The 19,592-nt window shown below is 33.6% G+C and overlaps 1 protein-coding gene across 2 annotated transcripts in view; it reads right to left on the bottom strand.

Annotated features, from left to right (window-relative positions):
• Positions 1 to 19,374, bottom strand: part of LOC126976091 (neural/ectodermal development factor IMP-L2-like) — a 109,917-nt gene extending 90,543 nt beyond the window's left edge. For both annotated transcript variants that reach the window (XM_050824279.1, XM_050824283.1), the window contains exon 1: positions 19,066 to 19,374. The gene's annotated coding sequence lies outside the window, so the exon portion shown is untranslated. The remainder of the gene's footprint in view (positions 1 to 19,065) is intronic.
• Between the last annotated feature and the right edge of the window lie 218 nt (positions 19,375 to 19,592).

Below are 19,592 nucleotides of genomic sequence, written 5' to 3'. Positions count from 1 at the left end.
AGGCTGAATGTAGACGCGATCGAAACAGTGCTTTAGCAAAGATATGTGAAGAACTTGAACAGCACTCCATTAAGTATGAAACAAGGGATCTCCATAATAAGATACGCTATCTAACTCGCACGTTTAAGCCAAAAACCTGGGCTATAGAGAACTCCGTTGGTGTAACAATAACAGAAATAAAGGAAATTGTTACTATATGGAAGAATTACTGTAAATCACTGTTTTCCGATGGCAACACTATGCAGAACGACATCGGCGCGGTATTTTGTGTTGATGAAAAAGAACATTCAATATTGAAAGATGAAGTACGTGCTGCAGTCCTGCGTCTTAAGAGCAATAAGGCCGTGAGAGTTGATGACTTGCCTATAGAAGTTTTTAAGGCCATGGGAGAAATGGGGATTGAGGTCTTACACACCATCTGCTGCAAAATTTGGGAAACAGGCTCTTGGCTAATATAATAGTCACATTCCTTATTCATTCCGCTGCATAAGAAAGGCTCTACGAAAAAATGCAATAACTATAGACTGATTTCTCTTTTATCCCATGCCAGTAAGGTACTACTCTACATCTTGAATACAAGACTTCAGGTCTATTTGTCACATCAAATCGCACCCGAACAAGCTGGTTTCGTTAAAGGTAGAGGAACACGAGAGTAAAAACTTATGATCCGTCAAATCATAGAGAAAGCTAGGGAGTTCAGTACCCCTCCAAACATCTACTTTGTTGATTTTCGGAAAGCATTTGATACTGTTAAATGGACAAAACTTTGGCACGTACTATCACAAATGGGAGTACTATCACAAATCTTAAGATCTTACAAAGATCTTAAGATTATACATAGATGGTACAGCAGCTGTTCGGGTGGACGAAATAGACTCGACAAATTTCAAAACAGAGGGTGGCGTTCGACAGGGGTGTATCCTTTCACCTTTACTATTTAACATTTACACCGAGCACATAATGCGGATTGTTCTCGAGGACTGGGATAAAGGCATATCTGTCGGAGGGCGCAAAATTTCTAATCTCAGATATGCGGACGACACTACACTACTTGCCCAATCAAAGGAGGATATTGGAAATAACACGTTTGGAAATAACCAGCCTTGAATTCGGACTGGCCATCAACAGAGTTAAAACTAAGATGATGATAGTAGACCGCGTAAATAACAACAGGGTGGAATTTCAATACAATACCAACTGTGAGGTGGTGCCAACCTACACCTATGTTCTACTATCTCCAATACCGGAGGTTGCGAGCTGGAAATCCAAAGGCGATGTGCTATAACCAGATCTGCGGTAGAGAAGCTCAATAAGATCTGGAAGGACAGAAGGATCACCAAAACCACCAAGGTTCCACTTATGAGGTGTCTTGTGTTTCCAATCTTCCTCTACGGGGCTGAAACCTGCTCCCCTAGATTTCAAGACCGCCGCAAAATTGATGCCTCAGAGATGTGGTGTTGGAGACGACTCCTGAAGATCCCTTGGACGGCTTTCCGAACCAACAATTCCATCTTAAAAGAACTGAAGATATAAGAAAGGCTATCGTCGACTACGAATTCTGAAGTTCTTTGGTCACATCTCCAGAAATGAAGGGTCGATTGAGCGGTTGATAGTGCAGGGCAAGGTGGAGGGGAAAAGAGCGAGAGACGCTCACCCACGCGATGGACGGACCTTATCAAAACAGTGATCAGACACACCCAGTGTTCTCTTCAGGCTTGTCACAAATTTCTTTACATTCAGAATCACTAACATTCTGCAGTATTTGTGCAATGGAGTTGTGTGCTAGTTGGCGACTCATAATTCGATTTACACTAAACTAATTCTGCAAAAGAAACAAATAAAGATAATTTATTTGAGTAATCGGCTACCTCTACCAACAAACTTTATGTAATGTTTACCTTGCATATCCCAGCTTCGTTGTTTGCGATTCAACAAATTACATTTTGTAATGTACCGTGATTGATTTCAATAATACCGCTGAATAAAATTGTACTTAATTATAAAACAGCCAATTGACCTATTTGTGACAACCCCAAGCGTGGAGTTTTGACCCCATTACATAAAAAAAACCGTGTGGTGTCACGTGGGATACCAGATAGGAACAAAGTTCCTTATTATTTACTAAAAAACTAGGCATTTTCCACTAAATTTCTCTGTCTAAAATAAAAAAAAGTATGTGTATACTAATGTATGTACGCAAGAAGTTAACTTCTTTGGCGTAATTGTTACTTGTCAATTATTTATATATAAATACTAGCTGACCCAGCAAACGTTGTATTGCCGATATTAAAATCGCGATACAAAAGTAACTGTTGATCGTAGATGGGTGAAAATTTGAAGTTGTATGTATGTATTTTTTAATGCTGACTCATAATCAAACAATTTTTAAAAAAATGTCAAAAAAATTAAAAAAAAAAATTGTGTGGACCACCCTTAACATTTAGGGGAATGAAAAATAGATGTTGTCCGATTCTCAGACCTACCCAATATGCACTCAAAATTTCATGATAATCGGTCAAGCCGTTTCGGAGGAGTTCAAAGTTTAACACCATGACACGAGAATTTTATATATTAGATTAACCAGCAAGATATTGTCGCGTAGCAACGTTTCGACGTACATGAAGGGAGTTACGTTCCGGACGTTTTTTCCCGGATAGGGTACCCCTCCGCATCGTCCCATAAGGAACTTCGTTCAAAAATATTTTCTCAAAACCTATGCTCAAGTTAAAAGTAATATTTTAGTGGATGATAAGCCTTGAAATAAGGAATCTATTAATACAAGACACAGGTTTTACTTAGAGCTAGAAAAAAATATACTGATTAAATGATTTATAATATTATACGTGCAATACAAACAAAACTCAATTATGAACAGTTTTTTTGACGAATTTTCTTTATTTTTTCAGTATTTTCACCTCGAAGTTCACAAGTTTTACTTTTAAGATTTAAGATTTTTACAAAAATAAAGTATTCTAAATTGACACATTTGAAGATCTTTTAGTGCATGTGTAATGAATTATTGAATTAATACATTCAATAAGAAGCAAATGTCACTTTTTTGAGTCTCAAAAATCACTGTGATCCGTCGAGAGACTCTGTAGTGCACTGACTCAATTAGCTAGTAGTAGTAGTAGATTAGCTGGAAGCGCGAAATTGAAGGTAGTCAATTTGAAAATATACCGATAAAAAACAACGCGTGGGGTCTGATTAGATCCCGCGCGTGACGTTCAAGACTCGCTATCGCTATTACAAAAACGAGACTCAGTAAAATACTAATAATTCTTCTCACGAGCTCTACTTCTTCCGAACATATGGTTCATTCAGTAATTAAAAAGAAATATTTATACTGGCGATTCAAAAGCGCTTAGTTTGAGCCTAATTGAATAAAGTTTATTTGACTTTGACTTTGAATATATTAAGTCTCAAAGTGACAATATTTTGTTTACTAGTACTACCAAACTACGTCTAGGAAGACTCGTAGATCACTTGTCTTGTAGATCATTTTGATGAAGATTAGTTTTATAAATTTGTCGCTTTTGCAAAGAGTTGGTGGCTTTTTGCAGTAACTCTCTCCTTGAGCGAATTAAAATAATATCTACAACTGGATCGCAGAAAGTATTATAAAAAATACATGTGCTAAACGAATGTGCCGCATGGCTACAATACGTCTCATCCGTTCCTGTCACTTTGGTCACCCACTATGATATATCTTATATACAGGGTGTTTACATATTACTAGTAAAAGACTAGCGGGAGCCCACGACATTGCGTGTAGACTTTGGCGTGTAATTTATATTAACTCAACCATTTGGTTTTAAGCTGATTGAAATGAAACAAAATATATTAAATGGTACGGGAGCATGGCACACTACATCAGTCAAAACGCATTCAATTAAGCCGTTTTTGAGATTGTAAGACACAAACAAACAGACAGAACGACAAACAGCAAAATTTCGAATAAAAATATTTAATTTACGAAAATAACACTCTTATTTGTTTTATTTACTAGCTGATACCCGTGACTTCGTCCGCGTACATTCAAGAGCACATAGTGCTTAAAAAAATATTTGTTGTTCTGACATCGATCATCATTACTGAACAGAACATTTTGAAAAAAAAATATACATTCACACGCCTTATTTCTCTTTCGTTCCTGGCATCTCTTCTTTCTGTCATTAGATGTTAAGGGTGTAATTAAACTTAAAATCAAATAATTATATTTAAAATAGTATGTGAAATCACCTACTAAATATCAAAAACTACCACCCATTCGAAAATTGATGGCTAAAACCGGCGCAAGAAACTCAGCGGGTTTCTTTTTTATATATTTTTTTTTATAGCCTGACGGTAGTTGCTTCATTCCCAATCTGTGGTATCATTAAGAAAGTCATTTATGTTATAATAACCTTTACCACACAAAATTCTTAATAATTTTTTTGTTTCAATTTAGATGCTTTTTCCTTAAATAAATACGAATATAATATTTTGATTTGGCCATTGGAGGAGTTGTAGACAATCACATTAATATTTATATTATTTATTACTAAAACAGCCTGTTAACTTTATCACGCTAATATTATAATACACAAAAGATATATAAAGCGTCGTACACATCCAAGACAAAAGATGTGAATTATTGCGCAATTTACAAATGGAGAGATTTAAACAAATTATGTGTATGCAGTGTATACATAGGCTGCACTAAAAGTGTCGGGAATGGAATATTTCCACTGTTCCTGTCATATTAAAATCTTTTTCACTGAAAACTCATTGGTTTTAAAAATCGAATACCATTTATTTATTTAAAAAACGATTCTCGGTCTTGTCACAAGGTCTTGTCAAACTTGTTCAGTCGTTGAGAAAATGGAATTGACTCGAGAAAATTCTAGAGCGATGATTTATTATGATTTTCGAAGTGGTTTAACACAAAAACAGTGTGTTGACCGGATGATTTCTGCATTTGGTGATGAAGCCCCATCCAAAACCACAATTTATCGCTGGTTTGCTGAATTTCAACGTGGACGTGTCAAGCTTAGTGATGATCCCCGTCAAGGTCGTCCAAAAACTGCAGTCACCAAAGAAAACGTTGAAGCTGTGCGTAAGCTGATTGAGGAAGATCGACATGTGACATACCGTGCAAGCAACTTTAGACATTGGCATGAGTCAAATACAAATGATCTTGCATGAACTATTAGGTGTAAAAGTTGTTTTCCCGATGGATACCGCATTTGCTCTGTGAAGAACAAAAAGCGGCTCGCGTTACTTGGTGCGTCAGAACTCTCGAAAGATTCCACGCAGGATGCTCAAATGCTGTATACAACATCATATCAGGTGACGAATCCTGGATATACGCGTACGAACCCGAAACAAAAAACCAGTCACTAGTTTGGGTGTTCGAAAATGAGTTAAAGCTAACAAAAATTGTTCGTTCACGGAGTGTAGCAATAAAAAAGTGGTCACGTTTGTCTCCAAAAGCGGCCATGTTGCAACTATTCCTCTTGAGGGACAAAGAACGGTTAATGCAGAATGTTATGCTAGCATTTGTTTGCCACATGTCGTTTCTGAACTCCGTAAAGAGAACTGCAACCGCCGCATCATCCTCCATCACGAAAATGCGAGTTCTCCCACCGAGCACCGAACAAAAGAGTTTTTAGAGCAAGAAAACATAGAATTGTTAGACCATCCACCGTACAGCCCCGACCTAAGCCCCAATGATTTCTATACTTTCCCTAAAATAAAGTATAAATTGCGTGGTCAGAGATTTTTATCACCTGAAGAAGCTGTGGACGCCTACAAAACGGCAATTTTGGAGACCCCAACTTCCTAATGGAATGGTTGCTTCAATGATTGGTTCCATCGGATGGAAAAATGTGTCAAATTTCGCGGAGAATACTTCGAAAAGCAATAAATACATTTTTAAATAATAATGTTGTGTCACTTCCTTGTATCCCGAAATTTTCAGTGCTGCCCTCGTATATAGCTACAAAAGCAAACTATATTTAGTATTTTGTTTAATCACAGCGTGTGTTACATTTATAGAAAATACTTTTTAAAGGATTAGGTAAGACGCGTGTCAGTAGAGACTTCTCATCTACTTATATAATGACGAGCCCGCGTGGTGTTGATTGAAGAATCATGGAGTTCAGAGCATTCCGACAAAAACACGTTTAACCAATATTATACAAAGATACGAAGGAAAAAACAAAGGTCTTCATAATCAAATAAAAATCACTTTATTATTTATAGACTAGGGTCGATAATTTTTGAAACCAAAAAAAATTACAGTAGGATGAAACCCCTTAGAAAAGGAGGGGAATATGATAAAAATCAAAGGAAAAATAAATTACGGTCGATCTGAGTTCGGGCGATTATAAAAAAATATAGTTACGATGATGTCCTTTAGATCACACGACTGAAGTAAAACAAAATATTAATTTATAAAATTGTTCAAGAACGAAATTAAATTACGAAATAAACAAGAAATCACCGTTCGTGTAACACTCTCATCACGCACTCACCAGCATACTCTCCAAGTGAAGAAATCACCGTTCGTTTACACGAATACTATATAGCATACTATCCTAGTCAAGAGATCACCGTTCGTGTAACGCTGTCATCATGCATTCACCAGAATACTATCCTTGTCAAGAGATCACCGTTCGTGTAACGCTCTCATCCCGCACTTACCAGCATACTCTCCAAGTGAAGCGTGCGTAAAGAAGTTTTAGTTCAATAAATATATTAAATAACTTTAATTATAAATACATAGTTAAAATGACGCCACCTATGACACAACTGTTTAAATATTCACATATTATCACGTAGTTTAAATAATTGTGAATCATACTGCAATTAATACCTAATTATGCATAGGAGCAGTTAGTTATCGGTGTGATTCATCAACAGATTTTTTTTTTTCAAATATTATTTATTTAACCCGACGTTTCCTGAATTTTGCAGAGCACGTCTTCCAGGCGATTTTTAATACCTTCTTACTAAAAAGTCACTAACTTATTAATTTTTTTACATTAACACCTACCGAACTATAGTGACAGGACAGTAAACAGTATTTTTTTAACTCTGAAGTGATAGCCCCAAGCGTCAACCCCTAGCGATCGTAACCTAGGTAGGTGTGTACCTAAACTGACCTCAACTAAGTGGTGAAATGTGAAACGGAAGCCCATTCACCATACCATATCTTAATTCCTACACAAAAGCAAACATTCACATATTATGTATTATAAAAATAATTAATGATTAAGAAAATTGAAATTATTTCAATTTTCTTAATCATTAATATATATCATGTAAAATGTTATTATGATAATAAGTCAGAAGTGGCAACCCTGACTCTGCCTCCTGTAGATTTTTGACTTACTTTAACATCTTTAATAATAAAGAATAAAGTGCACAATTATGGCAAAAGATAGACACAAGTCCAATTATTTAAAAAAAGTATAAAAATAGTTTTAATAATCAAAAATCATGAATTTTTTGACAAAATGATTTAATTTACCACAATCGTTCATTTTAAACGGGAAATTAACGTTAATGGAAATGTGATAACGCCTTCCGCCAGGCCATAGTATTGTGGCCATTAAACTATCGATTTTAATCAGCTAGTGCCTAACCTCAATCATAAAATAATTACAAAACCATCCTTAAATAAATTTGTATAGTACATTTTTTTTAAAGTCATTAAATTTTTACTGGCTTATTGCTATACTCCAATCTAGAATTATGTCAGTATCTATAAAATAATCACATTCCCTTGTGTGAAGTGTTTTCTACTTTTTTAAAATATTATTATATCTAGTAAATATTATATATAAAGTTGAAACTAGTTGTTGATTTCGGCTATTTAGTATAAGTAAGATTATAACTCCAAATTTGTGAAATCTGTATTAAATTGTTGATTAAAAAAAATTTTTAACAAAAAAACAACAGCCTTCAAAAACACTATTCCAAAACAATATATATAATGTGCACTAAAAAGTATAAAAATAATTTTGTATAATTATACAATCTAATTAATTAATCTAATTTTAGTTACGATTATTGTTATTTTTGGAATCGGTGTCATTCCGCCGCAACCCGCTCTCGCCTCTCGCCTCCTCACGACTCTAACACATCTCACCTATAACTATGTATGTAGTAACAAACCTATCTTGGATGACACCGACTCCAAAAATTACAATAATCTTAACTAGAATAAGAAATTAATTAAAAGAAGAATTAATTAATTAGATTGTATAAAATACGCAATTATTTTTTATACTTTTTAGTGCACATTATATATTATATTGTCTTGGAATAGTGTTTTTGAAGGCGGTTGTTTTTTTGTTATTTTTATGATTTTTAGTGAATTTCAAGTACACTTACTAACAATTTGTTTAAATATGTGTAAATATACAAAATTTTTCAATGCAGCAATGAACGTAAGTACTTTGCAAATTGATTACAGACATTGTTCCGTTACTTTGTCATGGATTCCGTTATCAGAACCTAACCAATCTCTCACCAAACTATCTTTGAAGTGTATGCTTTCCAATTAAAAAAGAATCATCGAAATCGGTTGGCGCGATATTGAGTAACAAACATGAGAACCTCCTCCTTTTTTGAAGTCTTTTAATTGTTAAAAGAAAACTAGTAGATGATTATAAATGGTAAAATAAAATGTTTTCCAGACATTGTTGCATTGTTCTTTAGTGATAATTGTAATGGTTTCTTGTTCGTTCTTGTGAACAGGGTTATGATGAATGATAAAAACTTCATTAAAATTGATAAGAACAACCGCTATATATTAAGTGTTCAAAGAGCTCATGCTTTGCATGAAAAAAGTGACGAAAATACTTTTATAAAGAAGATATTTTACCTATTTCTTCATGTAATTATCTCTTGAGATGGTTAACAAGTACATTGATGACTCATACGACATCTATTTTGTAACGTTATTAATATGATATAAGTATACTTTGAGAGAGTTCTTTATCTAGCAGTGGACGTCTTCCGGCTGAAATTATGATGATGGTGGCGTATACTATGCTCGTTGAGTTATATGAGAATGAGTTAAGAAATATATGTATTTTTAAGAGGTATCAAAATCTCCTCGTAACAGAGTCAACATGATCTTAATAGTACCACATTACAAAACATCCTGACTGCAGTATATTAGGGTGATCGATGAACTAAGATGTCGGTTTCCTATAACATACTGTGTGACATATTTATTTTTCAGTAATTTATTCTGAACGTGACAAATTTGTAAAAAAATTGTAATATCTATGTCAAGAATGATGCGATCAGTTTTGATGATATACCTATTTATAATATAATATTTCAGTGACAAAGGTTTTATAATTGGGCATCGCAGTTTTAATAGCCACACGAGTCAAGGTTAGGAGTAATGGGCGGATGAGGAAGTCATTTCTTTAAGTTCTAAGTTGATGCAGCGATGTGATGTTTTTTTATTAATACTTATAAAATCGCTTGTGATGACTAAGTATTGTATTTCTCTTCGCATAGTTTCTCTTCTCCGCGCTGTCAGCGGACTATATTATATTTTACAACTGCAACATTAATGTTGACACAGGTTGTATTATATTGGCTGGTCGTCAACGGACGCTGCTTCGTTGTCCGCCCGTCCATCTGTCTGTCTGTCAACCATTATCTGGGTACTCGTGGAAGTATCAAGGTCAAATCAAAATCATATACTTGAGTCTACAGTCTCTTGAAATTTGCTGTTGTTTGCTGTCTATGCCACTTAAAACGTATATTTCGATCTCAAGGTGATAAAAATTTCTATGTTATTTTCTGCTGACCTACAATTAATTTGGCTTAAACAAAATTTTTAATTATTCTTTCAGGAGTTTCGTTTATTAATTAATTTACATTTTCTTTCTTTTTAACTTACTGGTGTAATTAATAACGGCGTAGTGTTTATCTTGTATCGCTTTCCATAATTAACTATTTAAATTTAAGGAAAATTGACATATAGATCTGACATTAATATTATGTTTTATTAGAATTATAATTGTATTGCTAAGTTTATAATACTTAATGGTTAGGTTCAATTTTGTATAAAGTAAAATTTTATACTACATATATTTGCATGTCTTGTAGGTAGAATAAGAGAAAACGTAATCTAAATAAAATAAATGCAAATAAAGATTAATATTATTATAGATTGTAATTAGAATAAATTGTAAAATGATGAAGCTGTATAATATATTGATCTAAAAAGGCTAGGGTCGATTCATTGAACGCCATTCAACGTAAAATAATTTCATCGTTCATATCCAGGTTTGGGACGTGTCATAACGGCATCAGCATCATGTACCAACGCTGGGTCGATATTGTCACCTAGTTTCTATTGCATGTCTTAAGCGAAAAGCGCGTAGGTATGTTCTACTACATGTATGGGCCTAAAAATTAAAATATCAGTGTTAAATCATATATAAGATTTATATTGTGGATATAAATGATGTAAAAACACATAGTCAGATAGATAAATTATTGTTGATCTTATTAAAGAAATAAAATCAATTAATTGCTATTTTTACATTAAAAATGGTTTTAGCGGCATTATTTTGTTAATTATGTGGGAAGCCATGGAATGTAAATGGCAGTATAATGTGGTTAAGTTTAGCTATAATTATTTTTTTTCGGCTGGGACATGCCGAAATTTTCGTCTGTCTTTGAGCAGCCATATGTTATATTATATTTGTAAATAGAGCTTGAAGACAGCTGATATAATACCAACTTATTATAATTAACATCAAAATTTATTGACGTCAAGAAAATTTTAATTAAAGCAATAAGATTTAATATTATATTATTAATTACATTATTAGGTACATTCTCAAAATTCACGGGCGCTAATCCTTTCAGTGTCTTGTATCAAAATGTGCGTGGCTTACGTACCAAAACTGAAGAAGTACGTCTTAATATTCAAAATCATAATTTTAGTTTAATCCTTATCACAGAGTCATGGTTAACTAGTAGTATCTACAACCGTGAAATTTGCGATAGTAGATACGATAATTTGCGTCATGATCGAAATCCTGAAACCTCCAAAAAGACATTAGGCGGTGGAGTATTATTATGTGCTTCTAAGAATTTGCAGTCCGGGCCAGCTATTCAGAGCAGAGGTTCAGTAGAATTACAAAATGCATTTATGAATTTCTACGACATATGCAATTTGGCAGGCCTGAAACAGCAGAATATAATTTGTAATTGCAAACAAAATACGTTGGACCTCTTGTTTAGTAACATCGATTTTGAAGTTCACCACTGCTCCTTGCCTCTTGTCTTTGAAGATAAATACCATCCATGCCTTGAATTCGATCTGTCTTACTTGCTAATTCGTAATACTCAGCGTAAACCTACTAAAGGCCCAAATTTTTTTAAAGGTGATTACACTAAAATAAACGATACGTTGTCCTCAATTAAGTGGGACGAAATTCTATCAGCGGATTCAATTAACGACATTACCGATATTTTTTACGCTTGCTCAAAAGAATCTATAGACAACTACATCCCAGTTAAAGTTAAGTCCAAATCTAAATTCCCTGTATGGTATTCAAAATCTCTGATTCACATAATAAAGGAAAAACTTAAAAAACATAGAAATCGGAAGGAAACTAACAATCCTCGCGACTATGATGAATTTGTGATTGATGAAGGCAAAAAATTGTTCAAAAGAAGTGCTTTAAAGATTATACAGAGCGCATGCAAGATTATATTCGTAAAGATCCTAAAGTCGTTTACTCCTAAATAAAATCACTGAAAAATAATAACAATGGGTACCCTGTAAGACTCACGTTGGGACAATCTACTTATCCCGATGAAATCTCAGTATCCAATGGCTTTAGTAAATACTTTGAAAGCGTATTCGTAAAACCAGCTCATTCAAACGGTACGCCAAGTTTCACAAACATTACACACAACGAAGCGATATGCAATATTAGTATTCGAGAAGATGAAACTCTCAAATTGCTAAAGTCATTGGATACAAATAAGGGAGCCGGTAGCGATGGCATTCCCTCAACTTTTTTTCATAAATGTGCTTCTTCCTTGGCTAAGCCCCTTTCCATAATCTTTAATCTATCCCTTAACGTTTTCTGTGCCTTCCCTGATAAATGGAAGGAAGCTTTAATAGTTCCCATTCATAAAAGTGGATCAAAAACTAAAATTGAGAACTACCGGCCAATATCAATCCTTAATGGGATAAGCAAACTATTTGAGACAGTTATCTGCAAACGCATTACCCCAGCAATTGCTAGGTCTATCCCCTTCGAACAACATTGTTTTATGAAGGATCGTTCCACCGTGACTAACTTGGCAGTATTCACCGGTTACTTTTTAAAGTACATGGATGAGAGGTATCAGGTGGATGTAATCTACACAGACTTCAAAAAAGTATTTGATCGCGTGGATCACATAATATTACTCCAGAAGTTAAATACACTCGGAATTTGTGGGAATCTGCACAGATGGTCACCTCATATATCACGAACCGTATGCAGGCTGTTGTGACGGGTAGCGCCAGAAGCGACTTCGTGTCAATACCATCAGGTGTGCCACAAGGCTCTATCCTAGGCCCGGTTTTGTATAATGCCTATTTATTCGACATAGGAAGCTGCTTTACTCACAGCCAATATTTAATGTTTGCTGATGACAAAAAAATCTTCCTCGAAATACGTGACATTGATGACTGTTACAAGTTGCAAACAGACCTGAATGCTTTGTCTGAATATTATAGTAATAATAGGATTGTCGTTAACGTTAAAAAATGCCACTACATAACATCGACACGTAAAGTAAAATCAATACTTTTCGATTATAAGATAAACGGCGTATCAATATCTAAAGTGAGCTCTGTTAGAGACTTGGGGGTCAAAATTGATACTAAGCTTTCTATAAACGACCAGGTTAATATCGTAGCAAATAAAGCATATAAACAGCTAGGATTCATCAAGCGCGTAACAAGTAATTTCAGCAACATAGAGTGCATAAAAAGTCTGTACTTAAGTTATGTTCGCAGTGCACTTGAGTATGCAAGTAACATCTGGTCACCTTACTATATCACACACACACAAAGGATTGAATCCATACAAAAGCAATTCCTAAAGTATCTAGCGTTCAAGAAGTTTAAAAACTTTTCATGCTATGAAGAAGCTTGTAAACACTACGAAATTGACACTTTAGAGAATCGCAGAAAGCTAAGCGATATGCTGCTATTGCAAGCAATCCTAAATGGTAAAACTGATTGTCCCTCCTTATTAGCGAGTTTTTCATTGAACGTCCCATCATTCACACGCACCTTCTGGCTGTACCAAAAGCTAACACCAACTACACACAAAACTCTGTTCTGCAACGTCTGGACACACACACACGCACACACACTCCTGTAACCTTATTTTGTAAAGTTTACCTTCTAAGTAGCTTATTATAGTAATTGTAAATATTTTGTTTTTTATTCTGGCTTGTTTAAATCATAAAATGTTACTTCTTTTGTTTAATACCTATATACTGTAATCAGTTTTGGCCTTATTTTTCTATTTTATATTATAATTATATTGTATATAAATTGTGACGCTGTAGATTACATGCAAATAAATAAATAAATTCATGGAAACTTTTCTGTATTTAAACTACTTTATAGAAATACGTATAATATTATGACCGCTTAAGGATGCACATTTGGATTGACCAAAATATTTTTTTTATTTATATTGTTTATTTAATTTAATTTTTATTATATTTGTATTATGGATAAAGGTTTAGTTAATAAAGAATTGTGATTATGAAGAGAATGGCAATGAGTTTCTTGCCACTTCTTCTCAAAATGTATAACTTTGATTAAATTTGATCTGATTCGATTTCTTCAGGGGCACTATTGCCACCACATCTTTTACTGCCAAAAGCAGTGGTGTCGTCCTGTATTATTATCATGTTTCTGATTCTTGAAGCCAGAGTAAATACAAACATATCAGGTCTCCATTTTTCAAAGCCTGAGCTTCTAGAGTTACAATATACTAGCGTATAGACAAACAAAGTGTGAGAGAGAAGAACATCTCCAACAGAGATACAATAATAATATAGGTTCCGGATAAGCGATCACCAACAAACATATTATATGAATGCAAACTTTATTTATAACAAAACAAGCCACATAGATTAATAGAAGTAAATAAGAGCTGCAAAAGCGGTTAGAGAAAAAAAAAACAATAAATTTACAAAAACAAAAAAAAAAACGTAAATTTATATGTATAATATTACAGTGATGTTCTTTATTTTAAACTACTGTGTAGTGTAGTGATTGTTATCAAAAGGAGATTGACTGACTCAGCTTCACGCTGTGTTGGTATAATAAGGTAACAGCGCTGATTCTCAGGCAGGTGACCAGAAAAAAACCAGCTCTTAATTTTTTTTATAATAAAAATAACATTACATGTGACTTAGTTACTAAACAAAATTAAAGAACTAAATTACACGCACCTCGTAAGGTCGTAAGGGGCAGACATTCACAAATTTTTCCCTCTAAGTATTAATTAATGGAATAGTAACTTGTTTCCAAAAGTTACTTTTTCAAAGAGCTTATGATTTCTTAAACTTTTGTATATTTGTAAAGATACACTTTGTATTATTTTAGCCACACAAAAGTCAAAATTATCCATCAAAGTGAGTCTTTCACGACATCTTACAAGATATTATAATATACTAACAACTATGTATTAGACTTGAATGTTTGTATGGAAAAATGGACACTAAAATTTCCTGTTAAATAACAAATTGCTTCAGTTGCTTAAGTTAATAATTCTAACTAAGTAATTCTCAGCAAAGCCTTCAAAGGCGCGATATTGTTAAGCAAATGCTTAGCTTGAATCAAGCGTCATCGTATTATAATGAGGGCATATTTATGTCAATACTTGGAAAGAAGTGGCGTGATGTAGTTAAGTGGGGTAAGAGGCCATATTTGTTTAAATAACTTATTATTTGTATGTGTGTGTCTCAAGGCAGGTTTTGCATATAAAGGCCGAAAGTGTGACAGAAGATGTGTAGCTCATAGAATTAGAATATACAATCGTTTAGACCATTTGACAGCCCGATGTGTGACCACTTTTAATTGGCCACTAGCGGTTTAATATTCAAACTAATAGAAAGAAGAATATATTTACCATAGGGAGTGAAAATAACATAACATACTGCAACAACATTTGGTAAAATCGTGAAGCTACATCAGTTCTTAAAGGGGCTTTGACATGGGGAGAAGAACTGACATGAAACTCCCAGGACATCTTTTAAATCATTTAAAAACTTAGCCTATTTAATAAACTTAGTCTGCCCATAAATACTGTTACATTTAAAAATAAACAAAATATTACATTTGAATTTGGAATCTGTCATTTTTATATGATTGTTCATTGAGTTTTCTCATTTTGGCGTCAAAGCAGTAAGGGAAAAAATTCGAATTAGATAAATATCTCGATACAATATAAGGACGTCGTAGGTAGGTGATCAAAAGTACTGATAGATGACATAGTTCTTGTATATTTTAAATACTAAACATGTAATAGAAATGTCTAGAAACTCACTGATGCAATAACTACGGTTGTTCATGACACTTGAAATGTGAATGCAAGGCTTTATATAATTACAGTTACTTTACACGTTAACTCAGTGCCTTATATTCTAATTTATTAAGTCCAATAAACTCATTTCATGTTTAGCGTTTCTTTTAATGACAATAAGGGACGAGACGAGAAGGGCTTTCAGCTAATTGCTATAATTGAAACGCCCTGCCCATTACCATTCAGTGCCGCTCAGGATTCTTGAAAAAGCCATACTTATTTTAACCATTTTTCCATTTTAAAAACTCTAAGCGGCACTAAAATTGCGCTCGTCACTTTGAGACAAAAGAATAAGTCTAATTTGCCCAGTAATATAGGTTATAACTCAACTACAAAATGAATCTATTTGCGTACATTCAGATTGATAATGATATTCGTAGGTACTGTAAGAAATGAACGTACAACGTATTTAAACAATGCATGTGCTGTTATTACGTCATTATCACGGAAAACAAATGATGTACAAATAAAATGTGTTACGAAATCCAAAATAATTATTAAACATCGTTCGTGTGATAAAGGTTACTATGACATAAATGCCTCTTGATTCGATTTATAAGGTGTACTTCCACATCATCTATTTTAGAATTATATTACATAAGCCAATAGATTAAGTTATAAAGACGACATAAGTTCAAATTAAAACCTACCTTTCATACCCTCTGAACCAAAAAGCTTTAAACATTTTGGGCTACGCCTTCCGTAGCATATTACATGTATACGTATATATATATAAACTTAAATCAAATGAAAATGAAAACCTTTATTTCATTTATTCATATTGTTATTACGTTTGCATTAAATATTAGTGGTTAAAATATAAAATTGCCGTTTGTACTGAAAATTGAAATTTCGTTTACGTAACGTTTCGTTTTCGTTACGTTTAACGTTTATTTTTTAAACATATTGACACACTTTTTACACTAATTATCTTGCCCCAAATTAGGCATATATAAGCCTGTGTTATGGATTGCAAGACAATGATATATTTAATACAATATACTTACTGAAACATATATAAGTACATATAAACATACACATAAACATACATAAATACATTTAAACATTCATGACTCGGAAAAAAACATCCATATTCATCATATAAATGCTTGCACCTACCGGGATTCGAACCTGACATAACATATTTATTTGATCAAAATAATTACTTACCATTATTGTCTATATATTGCTGCCATCTAATAGGAAAGGTCCTTTATCCTTTTCTGATAGAACTTTGGTAATCTACGACAAACTGTGTGAAAGCATTTTGTACTGCCTCCTAAGAAGAAAGCTTTTTATCACATAGAAAATTGTTCAAATCAGGAAAAAACATGGCAGTCCGTCGGAGCAAGGACTGGTGAATACGGAGGGTGACGAATGGTTTCTAATTGCAGTTCCTGTAGAGTTAAAACGGTTTCTCGAACTGTGTGAGGTCTCGCGTTATCATGAGCAATGATGGTAAAGATCGCTTCATGAGTCGGGGCTGTTTCAATATTATTGTTCGGCACAGTAGACATTTGCGGTTATTGCTTGACCGGATCGGAGAAAGCTACAGTGAACAACCTTTTTATTGGTAAGCTCTTCTTTAGGACACTATTGCGGCGTTTAACCTGGGGTCAGCCATTGCATTTTTTGCTTACGGTTATTTTTATTATTTTGTAGTCCACTTTTCATTACATGTCACAATTCGATCCAATATTCCTTCATTGATGTATCACTTCAACAAGGCTACACAAGTTTCAATACGCCTTTCTTTCTGCAGATCGGTCAAATCATTAGGCACCCATTTTTCATAATTTTATTTTATTCATTTGACGCAAATGAGTCAATATTGTTGTTAAGATAATGTTAAACCATGCCGCTAATTTCTGGGTAGTTTGGCTCGGAACGGCCTCCACCATCTCTTTCAATTCGTTGTTCGTCTTCAGACGAAAGCGATTAAACCAAATTCGCACGGTGCGTTTATGAGCAGTCCCCCCTCTCAGAACGCAACATTGACATTGCGAGCTTTTTTTTGCCGCGTTAGTTTCGCGTCGGAAATCGTATTCAAAAATCACTTGAATTTTCGATGTATTCATCTTTCTAGTCTAACCTAAAAAAACAACTGAAAGTAGATATACGAATGTTTATGATAAATATTTTTAAGCTATTGCATAGCTTCTATCGCGGGCCTTGAGCGTGGAGACCGAATCCAGAAATTCCGTAACGATAATAACCTAACACTTACTTACTAGATGTATATAGATATTTTGGCACGGTCATTACAGTTGCTGTGGAACAGCGGTTATCACGCATGCTTTTTGTGCAGAAGGTCCCACGTTCGAGCCTGGGGTACATCTTGATTGTTTTTAATTTCTTTGTTTTTTTTTGTATCACGTTTTTTTAATTTTTATTATTATGACTAGCATTTTTAATTAGTTTCACCTGTCCCGTTGTCTGTCTGTAATCAAATCTTGCAAGTTAAATTTTACCCACTTCCCGTTTGCTTTTTTTAAAATTAATTTTATCAAAAAAAAAATACTGCATAAATAAATAATTATAATTGCATAAGTTGATAAAAAATGCTATGCAATAGCTTTACCGCATCAATCCCCAAGTGCCACACGTCTTTTTTTAAAAGAAGAACTACAAAGGTGCCATGTGAAAAAAATTTAAGTCTAAAATCTCAAACCATGAAGGTTCTATGTTAATTCGAAGTACCTTTTACAATAAAACGGCAATTTCGGACTTTAACCCCTATTATTAATTGAATAAGTAAAATTGGTTATGTATAGCTGTTAACAAACAAAGCATTCCACAAGGGAAATATCTTGGTCCATCTCTCTTCCTGTTCTGTTAATAAAAAAATAAATTAAAATTAATCGTTAATGTATTTTATATTAGTTCATCCCGTGCATCCTTTATGTGACCGTCTGAAATTAGAGGTCGAATATAATCACCATCGAAATATAGATTCAGGCTCTATTTAGTGTGGAACGCATATAAAATATCTTAAAATATTTCTGTCTGTTTTTTGAGTAGAAGGTTAAGCTAACCAATTAATTTTCATGACATTTTGCTTGGACGTCTGATTTAAGCGGACGCATATTGTATATAATTTCAAAATGTATTAAGAGTTCCTTAACACACGGGAACACGACAGTACCTAATTCTATGGTGCTAAATTTGGGACAGTTTTACTAGAAATAAGAAACGAATAAGCAGTAGTCAACTAAACATACTTAATATTAACAAATGTTAAACTTACATTTAATAATATTAAGGGCACTCCGTTGCAAATGTTAGAATTATTTGTGTAAATTATTAGTGCGAGTTTGGTGCGAATAGGTAATAGATGACGATTTGGAAAAAAAAAGTTGGCGTATAAAAGTTTGTCATTAAATTTATTATGGAATTACGATCAATAAAAAAGAAAAGTAAATTCGCTTACCTTGATACACCACTTGATGGAGCACGTGTTTTTTTTTTCTTCAAAACAATTACTTTATGGCAAAGTACATATAATGTTGTAACCGATGCACATTTATCATTTTGTTTTTGGCGGAATTTTTTTTTATTATAGTCTCAAAGGTTCACAATCATGTAACTGGAACAAAACAAAAAAAACCTAGACAAAGCGCGAAATTTAAAAAAGGAACACGCGGTAGATCCCGCTCGGATTAAATTATAGTGAGGCGCGATAAGAGTCGGTTATCGATATATTTTTTCGACGAACGCTCACCACGTGCGCGACAACCAATGTCACAATATACTGTGAAGTTATTTTATCAGTTACGTTTGCAGCTTAACATTAAGAATGTAGTATCAACATTATTATAACTAGGGCTGTACTTTTATCGACAAATATTGCATCATATCCAAGAAATTTTAATTTTAAATAAAATGTTGTGACTAATTCAAATTGATTTGGTTCGGTTACAACAGTATTTAAATTGCGTTTTTGTATTTTATTATGTG

Source organism: Leptidea sinapis, chromosome 39 (assembly GCF_905404315.1).
Source record: "Leptidea sinapis chromosome 39, ilLepSina1.1, whole genome shotgun sequence".
NCBI lineage: Eukaryota > Metazoa > Arthropoda > Insecta > Lepidoptera > Pieridae > Leptidea > Leptidea sinapis.
The sequence above is the reverse complement of the archived record's forward strand: the minus strand, read 5'-3'. Positions and strand labels throughout refer to the sequence as shown.